General features: G+C 44.1%; 1 protein-coding gene across 2 annotated transcripts in view; it reads right to left on the bottom strand.

Annotated features, from left to right (window-relative positions):
• Positions 1-14,641, bottom strand: part of Sil1 (SIL1 nucleotide exchange factor) — a 223,131-nt gene extending 208,490 nt beyond the window's left edge. Inside the window, exon 1 of one of the 2 annotated variants that reach the window (XM_060377458.1) lies at positions 14,520-14,641. The gene's annotated coding sequence lies outside the window, so the exon portion shown is untranslated. The remainder of the gene's footprint in view (positions 1-14,519) is intronic. The other variant, XM_060377457.1, reaches the window with a different exon arrangement.
• Positions 14,642-18,112: the final 3,471 nt, after the last annotated feature.

Raw genomic sequence — 18,112 nt, 5'->3', positions numbered from 1 at the left:
ACCTCATAAATCAGGTGTGGCATTGCACACCTGTGATCCTCTTGCAAGAAGTTTAAGGTCATCCTCAGCTACATAGCAACCTGATGGCCAGGCTTAGCTACATTACTCTTATCTTTTGGGGGGGAAAATGTCAGGCATAGTAGTACATGATTATTGGCTCAGCAAAGGCAGAATTACCCAAATATTCAAGGCGAGCCTGCTCTATATGAGTTCCAGGCCAGGCAGGGCTACATAAAGAAACAGTGTCTCCCAATAACAACAACAACAATAATAACATAATAAAAGCAGCAGCAGCAAGGGAGATGGCTCAGCACTCACGCACAGACCTGTTGTCCTACATTCAATCCCCAGGTCCTGCAAGATGGCAAGAGAATGGACTTTGGAGCATTACCATCCGGCCACCCCATAGCACACATGCAACTGCACTCTCATACACAAAATAAAATTAATGAATACATATTATTACTAACAGGGGAGAAACATAGCTCAAGGGCAAAATGCATGTCTAGGGCTCAACTCCTAGCACCAACAATACAAATTTGAAAATATAAACAAAGGTATATGATGAAATACCAATTTTCATCCCATTCTCCCCAATTCTCGGTCATCCCTCACCAAAGACTGCTTTCAGTGTCTCGTATGTTCTTCCAGAGATGTCCCAATTGGCTAGTGTCTGCCCCGGTTGGGAAGGTCAGCAGCAGCAACACTCTCATTCCCTGAAGATAAGGCCAAATAAGGAAGCACTTCCAGGGACTGCCAGCAGGGAAGACACGCCCTGCAAAAGGTTCCATGGAGTTACCAAGTCCCTTAGGAACTCCACTGCTTTGCCCTTTAGCTGGCCACATTTAGGCCATCATTCCATACACTGGACTCCCTCCCTGTGTTTGCTCAAGCAGGGCTCTTCTCAGAGTGCTGCCCGGACCTTGCGCGACAGCGGCTGGAACACTGCAGTCCACGAGCACCTCAGCAGAGACGGGGCAAGAAGGTAGGACTTCCAGAAATCTCGGGGAAGCCGTCTTTCCAAACTTGCTTCCGGGGCTGGAGAAGTGGCTCAGTGGTTAGGAGCACACACTGTACTGGGCATTATGGTGCACGCCTTTAATCCCAGCACTTGGGAGGCAGAGTCAGGTAGACCTCTGTAAACTCAGGGACAGCTTGGTCTGCAAAGTGAATTCCGGGACAGCCAGGGATACACAGAAAAAAAAAACCAAAAAGGAGGAGGAAGAGGAAGAAGTAAAGAAGAAAGAAAGAAGAAAAAAAGAAGAAAGAACAAAAAGAAATTTGATGGGCTGGAGAGATGGCTCAGGGGGTTGGGTTTAATTCCCAGCAGCTACATGGCAGTTCACAACTCTCTGTAACTTCAGTTCCAGGGGATCTGACACTCCCACACAGACATACAGTCAGGCAAAACACCAACGCACATAAAATGAATATAAATCACTTTTAAAAAAGAGAGAGCACATACAGCTTTTGCAAAGGACCTAAGTTAGGTTCCTAGCACCCACATCAGACAATTTACAACTGCCTATAACTCCAGCTCCAACAGATCAGATGGCTCCAAGGGCATCTGCCCTCATGAGCACATACCACACACAGACACACACACATACACATAGTTTAATATTGTAAGTTGTTTTTTTCATAACCCAGTATAGAATATAAGGGTGAATGGAGCACAGAACTCAAGTGATGTTCTATAACACCAGCCTAAGAGACTAAGTTACTATAAAAAAATAGGTACTCTAAACCAGAGCCAGGCTTTCACCAAAACTCCCTCAAAAGCCTCCAGGTAGGTCCTCTACTCTCCTTATTCAGCTATGGAAAATTAAATATGTAAATTCTAGTCTCTACCCAAAGGTCACAAACGCATAGCCTACAGTCGATAAACAGACCACAAATGGGCTCTGGTAACCCCAAGAGACTGTACCAAAAATAAAATTAAATTAAATTAAAATTAAAAACTAAACCTCCTTCTAGCTTGTCTTGTAGTAGGAATAACGAAGCCCATGGGAGCCGTGCTCACCCAGGACAATGACAAGCTAACAAGCAGCCTCCCCTCATGACTCCCTTAAACGCTTCAGTCTGACACTGGCCCACCGTTCTTTGCTGCTACATACTGACTTTGCCCTGAAAATACCTGAGGTGATGACTCCCATCCAGTGAATAACAGAAGAAACGGCACAACTGAACAGGTCCTTAAATTGAGCAAACAGCAGAATTCTGTATTAATAAGCATAACCATCAAACACCATCTCTTTGCAAAGACTGTGCTGAGGGGTGAGTACCAAAGAGGGACAAGAAAACACTCTCTAAAGCAATTTCTAATCCAGTTAAAAGCATAAGACATATGCTAAGAAATCGGTCAGCTTTGGCTTAAGAACAGAGCACGGTGAACTCACTGCAGCTGAGCATCGAGAAAATGGGATTTCACCATCAGTGTTCAGGTTTCATGAATTCAACAGCATTTATGGTGTCTATAATATATTCAGCATTATGCTAAGAGACACAAAATCAAAGTATAGCCCACGTCCTTGAGCAGCTCATACAGTAAGGAACAAATAACTAGCCAGAATAAGGAGTGCCAGATTCAATTAGCAAGTGTTGCTACGGGATACAGATGAGGAGTTAACAGGGCTCACCAAAGAAGGCAGCTCTGCAGCAGAAAGAAAGGCACCCACCATACTCTAGCAAAAGAACAGGCAGGAACACAAGCATATGGCACGCTTAGCACACCAGTTTATCAGGAGCAGAGGGCACAAGTGAGTAACAACTCGGTGTGTAATTCAAGTTGTAGGACAAGGGTACACGGCCATAGGTTTGGAACACCAGGACAACTTTACAGCAATGGGTGTCATGGAAGGCGTCCAGGTCTGCTGCGTACAGGGAGACCACAAGCAGCAAATCAGAAGCAAGAAATAGGAGGTGGTTTCTGTAATGACTGAGAAACACAGTAATGGGAAACACAGAGCAATGAGATGAGGTAAGAAAGGAACCACAGAGGCCTGTCAAGACGCTCAAAACAATGGCATTTGCTTGAAAATTCTCTAATTCCTTTTTTTTTTTTTAAACCAAGTCAGACTGGCTTCCCACAGAATAATTTCATTCCGAAGAGCAAGGCACAGCTACAGTTACAGTGGCTCTTTGATCTCCTTCCCTTGAGGGGAAGCAACCTTACCAGGCCACAGAGGAAGACATGCAGCCAGTCCTGATGAGACCTGATAGGCTAGGGTCAGATGGAAGAGAAGGAGGACCTTCCCTATCAGTGGACTAGGGGAGGAGTATGGAAGGAAAAGAAGGAGGGAGGGTGGGGTTGGGAGGGAATGAGGGAGGTGGCTACAGCTGGGATACAAAGTGAATAAATTGTGATAGATTAATAGACAGATAGATAGATGACAGAGGTTTAAAATTCTTTAAAGAGTAAAATAAGAGTTTGAGATTAGCATAGTGAGAAGGGCTTCGGTGCATTCATTCATCTACCCCATTCTATCAGTTAGAAAGACCTTCCGTTGTTTGTTTTAGTTTTATTAGCACCATGCTCTAAACAACTGAGCTAACCAACCACATCTGTTTTGGTTTTAGAAAATGGTGTCTCATGTAGCCCAAGCTAGCCTCAAATTCATTACATATTTGAAGATGTCCCTAAACTCCTGACTCTAGTGCTGGGATTACAAGCATGTGCCATCACACCCAATACAGATATAAATATGTATTTGTAGGAGACTGAAATAGGGTCTCTCTGTGTAGCCCTGACTGTCCTGGAACTAGCTTGTGTAGACCAGGCTGGCCTCGAACTCACAAAGCCAACTGCCTCTGCCCCAAATACTGGGATTAAAGGTGTGTACCACAAACCTAGCTCATAAACTATAAATATTGAAGAAAAAAAGTCAACTTCAGCACAAAATTTTGTCTTCCTAGTCCTGTACCAAAGGCCAGAAACGAGCAGAGAAATCAGAGGAAAGCTGTGACTAAAGTCCAGGATCCTTTAATAAGATTGCTGCTTCACATCTGCCTGAAGATCGGAAAGCAAGAGATGAATGCACTGTGTCAAAGGACCTCCTCCTTACAAGCTCTGAACAGCCAGCACCAACCCAATAAAATCTCCATCCTAGTGACTATTGACAGCAAAGCAGTTACACTTTCCATATCTATTTTCTCAACATAGCTACAAAAGAAGGTACTGTTATTCCCTTTCTATAGACCCAAAACTAAGGCTTACAGAAAACACTTAAATCTGGTAGCTAGCAAATAGATAGCATTACACCGCCGGCCCAAGTAAGTCTGTATAAAACTGTTCTGACATAAATTCTTTTTCTTTCTTTTCCTTCCTTCCTTTCTCTATAAGAGATGTACCCAAGGTTTGCTTAGGTCGCCAGATACAGTCCACTGGTGTCTACAGTCCTACCTTATAGAAAACAACGCAAGCCAGACAGTGGTGGTGCACGCCTTTAATCCCAGCACTTGGAAGGCAGAGGTGGGCAGATCTCTGTGAGTTTGAGGCCAGCCTGGTCTACAAATGGAGCCAGAGCTACACAGAGAAACCCTGTCTCGAAAAACCAAAAACAACAACAACAAAAGGAAAACAAAGCAGTCTGGCCAGAGTACTATTTCTAATACAGAGAAAGACTTCAATTCTTATTTCCTTTGAGGTAAGAGCAAGAAGGAAGACACCCCTGTGTGAGCAGAAAACACATGAGCATAATTAGGAAATGCTTAACAATGAGATAGATGAGGCATGTCTTGGAAAAGGAAAGGTTTTCTCCTTCTCCACAGATTTCTTTTATCCTGTTACCAAAGGCTTTTAACCACAAAAGCATCTTGCCTCTTTACAATGCTCTCAACAATCCTAATAATTTCTATGGTCACCCTCTGCTGGCTTCCTGGCTTGAATCCTGGCTTTCACTAGCACTAGAATATCACAAATGCAAAGAGCTTTTTAAAAGGTGTGTGGCCCACTTAATTTCCCTGAGGCTCAGTTTTATCATCAATGAGAGAACCCATTAATCACAAAACTGACACGTTAGGCATTAAAAACCTACAGAGGTATCTCCTGGCAGCTGACAACAAAATCAAACAAACGAAAACAAACAGGAGATACAGATACAGCTCAACTAGTAAAGTATTTGCTTAGATACTCAAAGTCCTGGGTTTGACCCCAGCACCACATCAACCACTATGACACACCTGAACCAAACAGAGTTTCAAAAAGCTCAAGGTCATCTTCAACTTGACCAACCTGGGCTACGTGAGGCTCATAGAAACAGAATAACAATCATCAACAGCTACTCACTGCATGGGAACCATGTTTACAAGGCGGGTGAGAACTGAAAAACACCTACAGCGATTCCTTCCAGTCATGAAGTACCATGAGCAAAAGAGCCTAAGAATGGAGACTTCGCACCACAAAGATGATCACACCCCTGCTAACCACTGAAGTTACCCTTGAATACCTGCTCAGGAGCTAGTCCTGATGTTTCATGAGTTCTCCACCTCTGAGAACCATCTCACACAGTTCTGTGAGACTACTAGAGGGATGGCTCAGAGGTTAAGAGCACTGGCTGTTCTTCCAGAGGTCCTGAGTTCAATTCCTAGCAACCACATGGTAGCTCACAACCATTTAGAATGAGATCTGGTGCCCTGTTTTGGCTTGCAACCATACATGGAGGCAGAACATTTTCAGTTTCTAGAACTAACATACAAAGCACATAGAGCATACATAATTTCTATGGGATTTCCACAACGGAAGCAGATATCTGGCGAAACTCTAGAAAGGCAAAACTCTATAGAAAACTAGCAGGCTTCAGTCCAGAGGACTAGCATTGATCAGTCACACCTCCAGTTTAATTGGTTGTAAGAATTTTATTTAAATTTTTTTAATTTATTTTTTAAATATATATTTATTATGCATACAGTGTTTATGCATACATAATTATGCATACATAATTATGCATACATAATTTCTATGGGATTTCCACAACGGAAGCAGATATCTGGCGAAACTCTAGAAAGGCAAAACTCTATAGAAAACTAGCAGGCTTCAGTCCAGAGGACTAGCATTGATCAGTCACACCTCCAGTTTAATTGGTTGTAAGAATTTTATTTAAATTTTTTTAATTTATTTTTTAAATATATATTTATTATGCATACAGTGTTCTGTCTGCATGTATGCCTGTGTGCCAGAGGAGGGCACCAGATATACCAGATATCATTATAGATGACTGTGAGCCACCATGTAGTTACTGGTAATTGAACTCAGTACCTTTGGAAGAGCCAACAGTACCCTTAACCTCTGAGCCATCTCTCCAGCCCTGGTTGTAAGAATTTAAGCCTGAGACAGTACCAAGAGGTAAAGAAATGTCCATTTAACTGAGGTACACGCCTACAGTTCTAGCACAAAAAAGGCCAAGACAACAGAATCACAAGGTTGAGGTCAGTTTGAACAACAGGCTAGCTTAAGCTTATTAGCAGGAACCCAACAACAAAATATAAAATTAAAATTAAGCTAGGTATAGTGGCACATACCTGTAACCCCACCACAAAGTTAGAGGCTGAAGGATCAGAGTTCAAGCCCAATCTCACGACATACTAAGTTCAAGGCCAATATGGGCTACATGAGACATACATGCATATTAAATTAAAATCAGTACTTTTTAAAAAAGAAATGCTCATTTTAAAAGTCTTCACCAGATCTTTTGGGTACATTTCAGGTTCTTCTTTCCGTTTCTAGAACTAACATACAAAGCAGAAAGAGCCTAGAGAGAAGTAGCTGCATATGAAGGTCGGTTCACCAACTTGCTACTACTTTGTCAGTGATGAGTGACAGCTAAAACACACAGAAGCTCCTTGGTGAGCTTCCCCACCAGGGAGCAAACCTCAAAAGCATGCTCCTTCCCACTTCCCTGTGGACCGGGAAAGTAACCTAAACCTCCAAAGACTACAATGTTCAGTCTGGGAACAGAGTCAGCTGTGAAAACAGACAGCCCACGAGGCGCCAGAGAAGCAGATGGTAAATCAAAACACCTCAAAGTCTAAGGTTTGAAATAGAGACAATGAAGAACAAAGCCAATTCTAGCCTCTTTGGAGGAGCCCAGGTAGAAATTCTCTCTCCACCTCCTCCTCTACTCTCACTGCATTCCTTTCGCTACTCTCCTGGCATAAGGACTTGAAGAAAACAATCTGCTTTTGTTGTTCTCAAGTTTGGAAACAAGATATCACCTTTTAGTCCTGACTAGCCTCGAACTAAGAAGCCCAGGCTGACCTGCAGCTCAGGCTTCTCCTGACTCAGACTCTCAAGTGCTGGAGATGAAAAGGCCATGCCATCATGCCCATCTTGAAGACATCAATCCCCAACAACGTTAAAAAGAACAACTTCTATTTTGAAATACTAGGAATATTCATAAGCAAAACAGAAATGCCTGTCTTACAACATCTAAAAAGAAGGGGGGTGGGAGAGATGGCTCAGCAGTTAAGAGCACTTCTACTCTTCCAGAAGACTCAGGTTCAATTTCCAGCACCCACATGACTGTTCACAACCATCTACAACTCCAGTCTCAGGGAATCCAACAACCTCTTCTGGCCTCTGGTACCAGGCATACACATGGTCACAAACATGCATGCAAAAGAAACAATCATACACTTTTTTTTTTTTTTATTAAAAACCTGCCAAGCAGTGGTGCAGTGGTGGTGCACACCTTTAATCCCGGCTCTCAGGAGGCAGAGGCAGGCAGATCTCTGAGTTTGAGGCTAGTCTGGTCTACAAAGCTACTTCCAGGACAGCCAGGGCTACACAGAAAACCCTGTCTCAAAACAACAAAAAAATTTTTGTTATACTAGTTTGTGTTTGAGGCACTGAAAAAACCGATGGTAACAGCTGTATCTTTTAGATGGAAAATGGGCTTTGATAACTATACAAGAGAAAACCTGTAGGATAGCATCATGAAGATGGTAAAAATTGGCTTCAAGGGAAGAAGAATCTTCAACAGTACGATGATTCATGGCCATCCAGAAGGCCACAATACAAAGGGATACACAGAATATCAAAAGCATTAAAATTCATATGGGAACCACAGAGATGGCTCAGTGGGTAGGGGCACTTGGTGCCAAGGCTACCGATCTGAATTTCATTCCCAAACCCACATGATGGAAGGAGAGAACCACTCTGGACAATGCATCTCACTGCTTACCTGTGCTCTGTGGCAGACATACAAAATGAGTAAAAAAAATTTTATTCTAAATCTCATATGGGGTAAATATGTGGGGAGAAGTCCTCAAAACATGACAAACAATGGGGCTGGGGAGATGGCTCACTAGTTAAGAACATACACCCAGGTGCAGTGGGGCACGCCTGTGATCCCAGCACTCAGGGAGGCAGAAGCAGGTGATCTCTGTGAGATTGAGGCCAGCCTGGTCTACAAGGCCAGTCCAGGACAACCAGGGCTACACAGAGAAACCCTGGAGACAGAGAGAGAGAGAGAGAGAGAGAGAGAGAGAGAGAGAGAGAGAGGAGGGAGAGAATGAGAGAGTGAGAGTGAAAGAGAGAGAAATGAGAATGCCGTTTTTGTTTTGTGTTTTGTGTAGTTCTGCGGGTCCTGGAACTTGCTCTGTAGACCAGGCTGACCTCAAACTCAGAGATCTGCCTGCCTCTCTCTCCTGAGGGCTGAGATTGAAGAGTGTGCCACCCCTATGATCCCCCAACCCCTTCCCCACCCTTGCTCATGTGTTACTACTTACTGAGGAGTTAGGTTCAGTTCCCAGCCAGCATGCACATGGTGCCTCCCAACTCTCTGTAACTCCAGTTCCTGGGGAGCCATTGCCTTCTTCTGACCTCTGCTAATACTACGAAAGTGGTACACAATACATACATGCAAGCAAAACACTCACACACACCAAGGTTGAGAAATACTTGATGAACCCAAAATGGTGGACTAAGCTACGTATGGACATGTTACTGAGTTTGTGAACTGGTCAAAGATAGGATGACCAACTGTTTCCACTTGCCCTAGCCTTGGCTGGATTGAACCCCACATATAAGATATGGAATGGTCGCTCACTTATGGGAGAGATTAATGGGGCATTCACAAATGAGTGACACCAATACGATGGACACAGCACTTCAGCAGCATTCCTAAGACTGGCACTTTCCAGTTGCCCACCCAAAGCTCAGAGCTCCCTGTCCCTCACCTTTAAGGCCTTGGCACAAAACACTTTTCATGCATTGACTCTGCTACTTCTCAATAACAAAGCCAAGGACAAGATTAGGAGGCTGGGGGCAGGCTGGGAGGGACAGCCAGCACTACACCTATGAGCGGTGTGTGATAGCTAGTTTTAATTGTCAGCTTAGCTCAATGTACAATCACCCAGGGAAAGTCTCAATAAGAGACCACCTCAATCAGGTTGACCTTAAAGTTTTTATTTTATTTATTTTATTTTATTTCAGTGTGCATGACTGGTGCCCTCCAGGATCAGAAAGGATCAAACCCCCTAGAACTAGAGTTACAGATGGTTGTGAACCCCCATGTGTGTGCCCAGAACTGAACCTGAGTGGAAAAGCAGCCAGTGCTCTTAACTGCTAAACTATCTCCCCAGCCCCGTTTTACTATTTCTAATTGTGTGTCTGTGTATGCACACCTGTGTGTCAGTACCTAAACAGGTCTGAGGCATAAGATCTCCCCAGGACTGGAATTTCAGGCACCTGTGAGCCACAAACATGGATGTTGAGAACCAAGGTTCTATGTGAGAGCAGCATATACTTTTGACCACTGACCCATCTCTCCAGGCCTGGAGGGAGACTTTAATTTGGCTGATGTGGCAAGAGCCACTCTGCATGTCGCATGTAGACAACTGCAGGGGTCTTCTGTGATTTCCACAGCCAGCAGAGTGAGGACCCCCGGGAGGCAGACGGCAGTTTGGGTCAACACAACTCAGGAGCCAGTGTTGGTTCAAACTTCTGGAATCTGACCCCAGGTAGTTTATTTTAGGCGTTTTAAGCACAGCACAACTTGGTGAAAAGCTATTCTGGTGATAATGAACTCAGTCCGCATGCACAACAAAGTATCCATGAATCTCTCTGGGAACAAAATAAGCTAAATATACATTAGATGTGACTACATTAAAACTCGTTGTAAAGTCCATAGAGACAGGTCATGAATCTCTCTGGGAACAAAATAAGCTAAATATACATTAGATGTGACTACATTAAAACTCGTTGTAAAGTCCATAGAGACAGGTTCTATAGACTGAGAAAAACAAAGTTATGATAAGGGTCTCGGAGAGGATCTAGTATCCAAAAAGTCTCCATCCCTAAAGGTAGAGCAAAGGTCACCAGGCTTTAAACACGCCAACCCCCATCCTCTGGTTATGCATTCCTTCTCTTGAAGGGACAATCCTGCGTGTTTAATATTTCAGGCTTCCCCAGAGCTTATCTGTGAGCACAAAGACCTCCATCCCTCCTACAGACAACTCCGGCTCATGGTCTGGACCGTGAACTGTGCAACAGTGAAGAGTGAGCTAAGCAGGTGAGCATGCATGCATACATTTCTCTCCGCCCTTGACTGTGAATATGTGACCAGTGACTTACATTTTGTCTTGACTTCCCCAAAATGAAGGACTATAACTCAGAATTGTGGGCTTAAAATAAACTTTTTTTTTCTTTAAAGTTGCTCTCACCAGGGCAAGTTTATCACAGTGACAGAAATTAAACTACTGGCTGCTGGTGGAACCTGAAGGAACTACAAGCCTAGCCTAATGAAGGTCCCCCTAAGGAGTCTCCATTAGAAGACTACGCAAGTGTGTCAAAAGACTAGCTCCTCACAGGTCAAGAAAAGTCCATGAGGTTCTCCATGAACCTGAGCAAAGAGAAAACATTACTGTTGATAACATGAACCAGGAGGGCCCATTACATGAATAACAAGCTATCATAATAAAACTCGTAAATGAAATAAAAAAAAGAGGGCAGAATATCTCCTCTTCAGACCGCAGGTAATTAAAACATGAAGCTCTCTACTATAGAAGACTAAAGCTTGAAGCTTAAGGCCAACTCGGACAAGGCTAAAGTACATCCTCACTCAGGAAGAAAAAAATTAGCACCACAAGGAGGAGTCTCCAAATTGACACCCAATCTAGGAACTAGAGAAGCCTGTGCTATAGAACGTGATGGAACACCAGCTGGGGCCCTGGGCAAAATCCTCAGGAACTACAACCAAGGAGCAAGCATCCTAAAAACATTCAGATGGGCTCTCTGTAGTGAGGCTAACTCAAGGACCTGGCAGATAGCTCCATAACACTTTCATTTAGGATGGAGTCAGTGTTGGAGTATAAATATACAAACATGAAAAAGACAGCAGACAGCACCCACCTACTTGGAGAAAAGGACAGCTTCCCCTTTATAGATTGCCATGTTCTAAATTTTTTCATTAACAGCAAATGTTTGGACTAGGATGTGGTTCAACTGCAGCATGTTGTCTGGCATGCAAAGGCTGTAGGGTTTGATCTCCAGTACTGAAAAGAAAACAAGCCCAAAAAAACTGTTTCGTTTCTTCTAGAGTGAAAACCTTTCTTGCATTCCTATGTCTGAGAGTTTTCATGTGTGTCACTTTATTTAACTATCCTTTTAAGGAATGTCCCCATGGTAAGCAGTGGAAAACTGAGCCTAAGAGGCGAAGGACTTGCCCAAGGTCTTATGGCCAATAGAGGTGGAGTTAAAATTCCTCTCCACCTCGCTCAAAAACCCACCGTGCCCTGCTCCAAAGAACTGTTCGTAGGGGCTGGAGAGATGGCTCAGAGGTTAAGTGCACTGACTGTTCTTCCAAAGGTACTGAGTTCAATTCCCAGTCAACCACATGGTGGCTCATAACCACCTATAATGAGATCTGGTGCCCTCTTCTGGCATGTATACATAATACATACTGTATACAAAGAACTGTTCGTTCACCTGCTGGGAGGATGCAGTACAGATCACACATTTGAGGCCAACCTAGGTTACACAGTAAATCTGGGGCTACCCGAGGCTACAAAGGAGAAACCATGCCTTTTTAAAAAATAACAGCATTAAGGCTGGGTGGATCACACCTTTGATCCCAGCACTCAGGAGGCAGAGGCAAGCTGATCTCTGAGTTCAAGGCCAGCCTGCTCTTCAGAGTGAGTTCCAGGACAGCCAAGGATACAGAGAAACCCTGTCTGGAAACCTCCACCACCCCCACCCCCCAAAAAGAGAATATTCAGATTGGTTCTCTGAAGAAAGGTTTCCCCATGGGCCTGTAAGACATCCTCCATAACAGCTTTATTTAGGACAGAGTGAGGGGAGACAGGAGGCAAGTGGTGGCGGGACACACCTTTAGGCAGAGGCAGGCAGATCTGAGTTTGAGGCCAGCTTGGTGTATATACTGAATTTCAGGACACCTGAGACTACATAGTGAGACCCGTTTCAAACAAAACAAAACAACACAAAAAGCTATTTAATTCATCTGAGAACATACCAGTATCAAGGTTTTATAAATATGCCATTTAGAGATTTAAAGAAAGGAAGGAAGAAATAGTGTCAAATGTCAGTGAAAACAATTTTCGGGTATGGACTTTTCAAAACTGCTTTGGAGGGTAGCCATATCGCTTAGATGCTGCCCACCTCCAGCCCCCAAAGCCCACACCTACACCACCACTGAGAGGATAGTAAGCCTGGTGGTTCTAGTGTGTTTGCTATTTTGAAATCCATTTTGTTATTTTTCAGTTTTACTTAATTGGCTTTTTTCCCTGTCATGAGACATATCGGGGCTCAAAGCTGGCCTCAGTAGAGATGAAACAGCCTTCACAAAAACAACAGGAAAGAGGAGGGAAAAAAAACAACAACATTAAATACCATGCAATTTTTATTTCTGAGCTGTCATATGCCTACTAACACATTCCCCCTTCCCATTCCCAGTAAAATATTCGGTCTTCCCTACTGCCAGTTTCCTTGAAACAGCGCAGGAATTAATATGCAGATCCAATTTACTATCGGAAAAGGTTACGGAGAGGTTATAACACAGCTGATAGGGCAGCATGTCTTAAGCATCCAAGAGCCAAGGCCCAGCGGCCAATTCCTGACCCATGTTACACAAACAGCAATCCTAATGTTACATTATGGATCCCATTAAAATTTTACCTAATCTCTAAATCTGTCTATACTTTATCAGAAAGAAATTCTTGAGAGTAAAGCTGAAAAGGCCATACACCGTACACACACACCCCCACACACACACTCATACCCTCAAAACAAATACTGCTAGTATTTGTGTTCACATCAAGTTTCTTCTCTTAGCAAACATGAAGGATTCATTTCCGTCCTATCATGGGTTAATCTAATCATTCCTTCGAAACAGTTTTGTTTGAGGTGGGAGGTTAACGGAAACCTGGCATTATAAATACATTTTAGAAACTAATCCTCAACTGGGTGCACGTCTGTGATCCCAACACTCAGGCAGGCGGATCGATGTGAGTTCGACCCAGCCTGGTCTACATGGCGAGTCCAGGACAGGCCACACAGAAAAATACGTCTCAAAAGACAAAAGGAAAAAAATAATAAACTTTTCCTACACGTGGGTCATAGATTAGATACATAGATGGTCTCAAGCCTTCCTGGTCAAACTGGAACTCTGTGTAGCTACACTGTAGCTGTGTGTAGGGTGTAACTGCTGATGCTCCTGCGTCTACTCCTCGGTGCCGGGATGACAGGCATACACTACAGCGTCTACACCTGGAATATGCGACGCTAAGGACTGAATCCAGGGCTTCACCGATTGAGCTACAGCTCCGGCCCTCAATATATATTTAAAGTCATCTAACAGTGCAAAAGGAGTTCCTACTGGTTTCTCAGCTGTTGGACATTTCTGGAATCCAGTCTTTTCCCATCCAAAGGATTCTGGGGCCACCTGAATGGAAACAACAGAGGCGTGAGCAGCAGGCGCCCACATAGTACTTTAACCGAAGTCACTGGGAGAAGCCTAGAGATTAAGCACAAAGTAATTTGAAATCACAACAAAATCCATCATCTGTTTACCTGTACGTCAAAGGCAAGTTTCACATCTACCAGAGAAAAGAAACCACGCAAAGGAAGAGGTAGGATACCAAAGGGGTAGGGTGCACTTTCATTCGTCAAGAGACTCAGAAGGTCCTGACCAATTACCAAAATGTTTGTCTCAGTGAGCAACACCAAATTCACCCCTTCTTTGGACAGATGTGGCAAAACTGAGGCCGGAGGGGAAGAATCAAGAAGGAAACACAAAACTGACGTGCAGCCCAAAGCCACTGCCCCTCTGCCGTCGCTGCGTGGCTCAGCGGCAATAGGACCGAGCACAGCTTTGGGGCTGCCAGCCTAGGGCGCAGTTGGACGTCTAGCCCGCGAGGCACTGAGGTGGACGTGGGGGGACCCGGAACACTGTGGGAAGGTGCGGAGAGCGCGGGAGGGAGGAGGCCGCTAACGGCAGGAGGCCGAGCCGGCGCCGTCCACCCTGCGTCCCGCTCCGGGGCCCGGGGGCCCCACCTCCCCCTACCTTCGGCTTTTCACCGCAGCCGAGGGGCAAACACAAGCCCCACAATTCCAGGCGGCTGCAGCGGCAACCAGCTCCTCATGCGCAAACGCGGCGGCAGCGGCTGCCCGAGTCCGGAGGCGCGTGGCTATTACGTCATCCCCAAGCTGGCCCAATGGTAACCTGCCAGAACAGCCTCCGGCACCTCCCGCTCCGCGCGGCATTGTTAGCCCCGCCTTCCGCGGCTGCTAAGCCCCGCCCTTAGCGTCTTCCAACGCTGAAATGCTGTCCCTCCGCTGGGAGCAGTGTCTAAAAAGAGATATCCGTGGGCCTGGTCTTGTTTCCCTTCTAGAACTTCAGTTTCTTGTTTAATTTCCCAAGATCGTAACTTCTTTCTAGCGTAAGGGTTTCAGAAAGAAACCCGAGTGGGTGGGAGGTAAATTTAAATCACGATGTTATGACTCAGTTTGTGACACACATTGAATCCTCAAGCAATAAATAGTCCTTTCAAAAACTCATGCAAAATAGAGCACCTGTAAGCCACTCGCTTTATATAATTCTGTTTTGAGTGTGTTTTATAAAATAATCATTTTAAAAATAAATACATCGCCTGCACTTTTTTTCTTTTTCTTTTTGTTTTGTTTTTTCGAGGCAGGGTTTCTCTGTGTAGCCTTGGCTGTCCTGGACTAGCTTTGTAGATCAGGCTGACTACAAAACTCACAGAGATCCGCTTGCCTCTGCCTCCCGGAGTGCTGGGATTAAAGGCCTGCGCCACCGTTCCAGCTGTCATCTGCATTTTGATCCTGCTGTAACACTGTATATTTACTAAGTGATGCACATACAGAATAATTTTACAAGATTAGGATTGCTGTCCTCCATTGTCATCAAAACAAAACGACAGCCTACAGACTGGGAAAGGATCTTTGTCAACCCTGTATCTGACAGAGGGCTAATATCCAGTATATATAAAGAACTCAAGAAGTTAAAAAGCAACAAATCAAGTAATCCAATTAAAAAATGGGGCACGGAGTTAAACAGAGAACTCTCTGTAGAGGATTGTAGAATGGCAGAAAAACACTTAAAGAAATGCTCAATGTCCTTAGCCATCAGGGAGATGCAAATCAAAACAGCCCGGAGATTTCACCTTACACCCATCACAATAGCTTAGATCAAAAACTCAAAGGACAACACATGCTGGAGAGGTTGTGGAGAAAGGGGAACCCTCCTCCATTGCTGGTGGGAATGCAAATTTGTACAACCACTTTGGAAATCAATCTGGCGCTTTCTCAGACAATTAGGAATAGTGCTACCTCAAGATCCAGCTATACCACTCCTAGGCATATATCCAAAAGATGCTCAAGTACACAAGGACATTTGCTCAATCATATTTGTAGCAGCTTTATTCATAATAGCCAGAACCTGGAAACAACCCAGATGTCCCTCAGTTGAGGAACGGATACAGAAATTGTGGTACTTTTACACAATGGAATACTACTCAGCAATTAAAAAGGAGAAAATCATGAAATTTGCAGGCAAATGGTGGAACCTAGAAATGATCATCCTGAGTGAGGTATGCCAAAAGCAGAAAGACACACATGGTATATACTCACTTATATTATATAGACCTATAAGATAGGATAAATATACTCAAATCTATACACCTAAAGAAGACAAACAAGAAAGAGGACCCAGGGTAAGATGAACAATCCTCACTTAGAAAGACAAATGGGATGGACATTGGAGGTAGGAGAAAACAAGTAACAGGACAGGAGCCCACCGCAGAGGGCCTCTGAAAGACGCTAACTAGCAGTGTATCAAAGCAGATATTAAGACTCATAACCAAACCTTTGGCAGAGTGCAGGGAATCGTATGAAAGAAGGGGGAGTTAGTAAGACCTGAAGAGGACAGGAGCTCCACAAGGACCAAATATATCAGGGCACAGGGGTCTTTCATGAGACTGTTTCTCCAACCAAGGACCATGTACGGATATAACCTAGAACCCCTGCCAGAATATAGCCCATGGTAGCTCAGTACCCAATTGGGTTCTCTAGTAAGGGGAACAGGGACTATTTCTGACATGAACTCAATGGCAAGCTCTTCGACCCCCCACCCCTCAAGGGAGGAGCAGCCTTACTAGGCTACAGAAGAGGACATTGCAGCCAGTTCTGAAGAGACCTGATAAGCTAGGGTCAGATGCAAGGGAAGGAGGTCCTTCCCTAATAGTGGTCTTGGAAAGGGGCAGGGAGGAGATGAGGGAGAGAGGGTGGAATTGGGAGGGAATGAGGGAGGGGGCTACAGCTGGGATACAAAGTAAATAACATGTAATTAATATAAAAAAGAAAAAAAAAAGGATTGCTGTCCTCTTTTCTTACAAATAGAACAGAGCTCAAAAAGGATGTTCTAGTTTACTTTCCATTGCTGTAAGAAAATAATGACTAAAAGCAGCTTGGGGGGTGGCGGGGAGGTTTATTTGACTTACAGGTTACAGTTAATCATCTAACAAAGTCAGGTCAGGAACATGAGGCAGGAACTGAAGCAAAGACCATTGAAAAATGCAACTTGCTGTCTTTCTTATTCTGGTTTGCTTGGCTACCTTTCTTACATCTTCATAGGGATGGAACTGCCCACTGTGATCTGGGCCCTTCTTGATTACCAATCTAGAAATATGGAAGGCCAATCTGCTGGAGGAAATTCCTCTACTGAGGTTCCTTCTTCCTGGGTGCATCAAGTTGGCAGCTTTAACTAAAGTTAGCTATAACAGAATAAAGGACTTACACAAGAACATAGAATGAAAATGGCAGAAGCGGGGATTCAGAGAGGATGGGACACCTCCAAAGCCATGGTTCCCTTTTTTTTTTAAGATTTAGTTTTATTTTATGTGAATTGGTGTTTTGCTTGTATGAATGTCTGTGTGTTGGATCCCCTGGAACTGGAGTTATAGTGAGGTGTGAGCTGTCTTGTGTATGCTAGGAATTGAACTCAGGTCATCTGGAATAGCCTCCAGTGCTCTTAACCACTGAGCCATCGCTCTAGCCCCATATAGTCCTGTTTTCGTGCTACTACACCACATCTATACAGAACCATGAAACCTGACTAGTAAAATAGTTACCAGTGATTCTAGGCCATTTGTTAATGAAGAAAAAGATAAACTAAGCCAGCAATGTCCTCAACTGGCAAGTGTTCCCTAAGAAACAGCTATCAACTCGTTTCTGGAATTCCTTTCCCTTCTTTGTGTATTAGGTGAGCTTTCCACTTTCAATTTGCCGTCTTAGTTATGTCAAGCAGGTGGAAAACTGACTTCATCATCACTGAGCAAAGCCTTGATCCATAGCGAGGGAAGGAGAATGAGCTCCTGTGCGTAACTGAATAGAAAGTACCAATTAATGAGAAATGTTAAAAACATTTCCTTGGGTTCTAGATAGGAAAGAGCAGCAAACAGTTTACCCTCCTATGGCATGCTCAGAAAAGCAGTGGGAGGAGGTGGAGCCAGGAATAATTCTACCTTGTGTCATTGCTATACTAAGTCAAAAATATTGTAAGTCCAAAATGCACTTAACATTGGGAATAATGGATTACAATCCGGCACTTAGCAGGCTGAGGGAGTGGGATGAGAGTTT

The sequence above is a fragment of the Meriones unguiculatus genome, chromosome 2 (assembly GCF_030254825.1).
Source record: "Meriones unguiculatus strain TT.TT164.6M chromosome 2, Bangor_MerUng_6.1, whole genome shotgun sequence".
Classification (NCBI taxonomy): domain Eukaryota; kingdom Metazoa; phylum Chordata; class Mammalia; order Rodentia; family Muridae; genus Meriones; species Meriones unguiculatus.
This window is presented reverse-complemented; position numbering and strand designations above follow the sequence as displayed.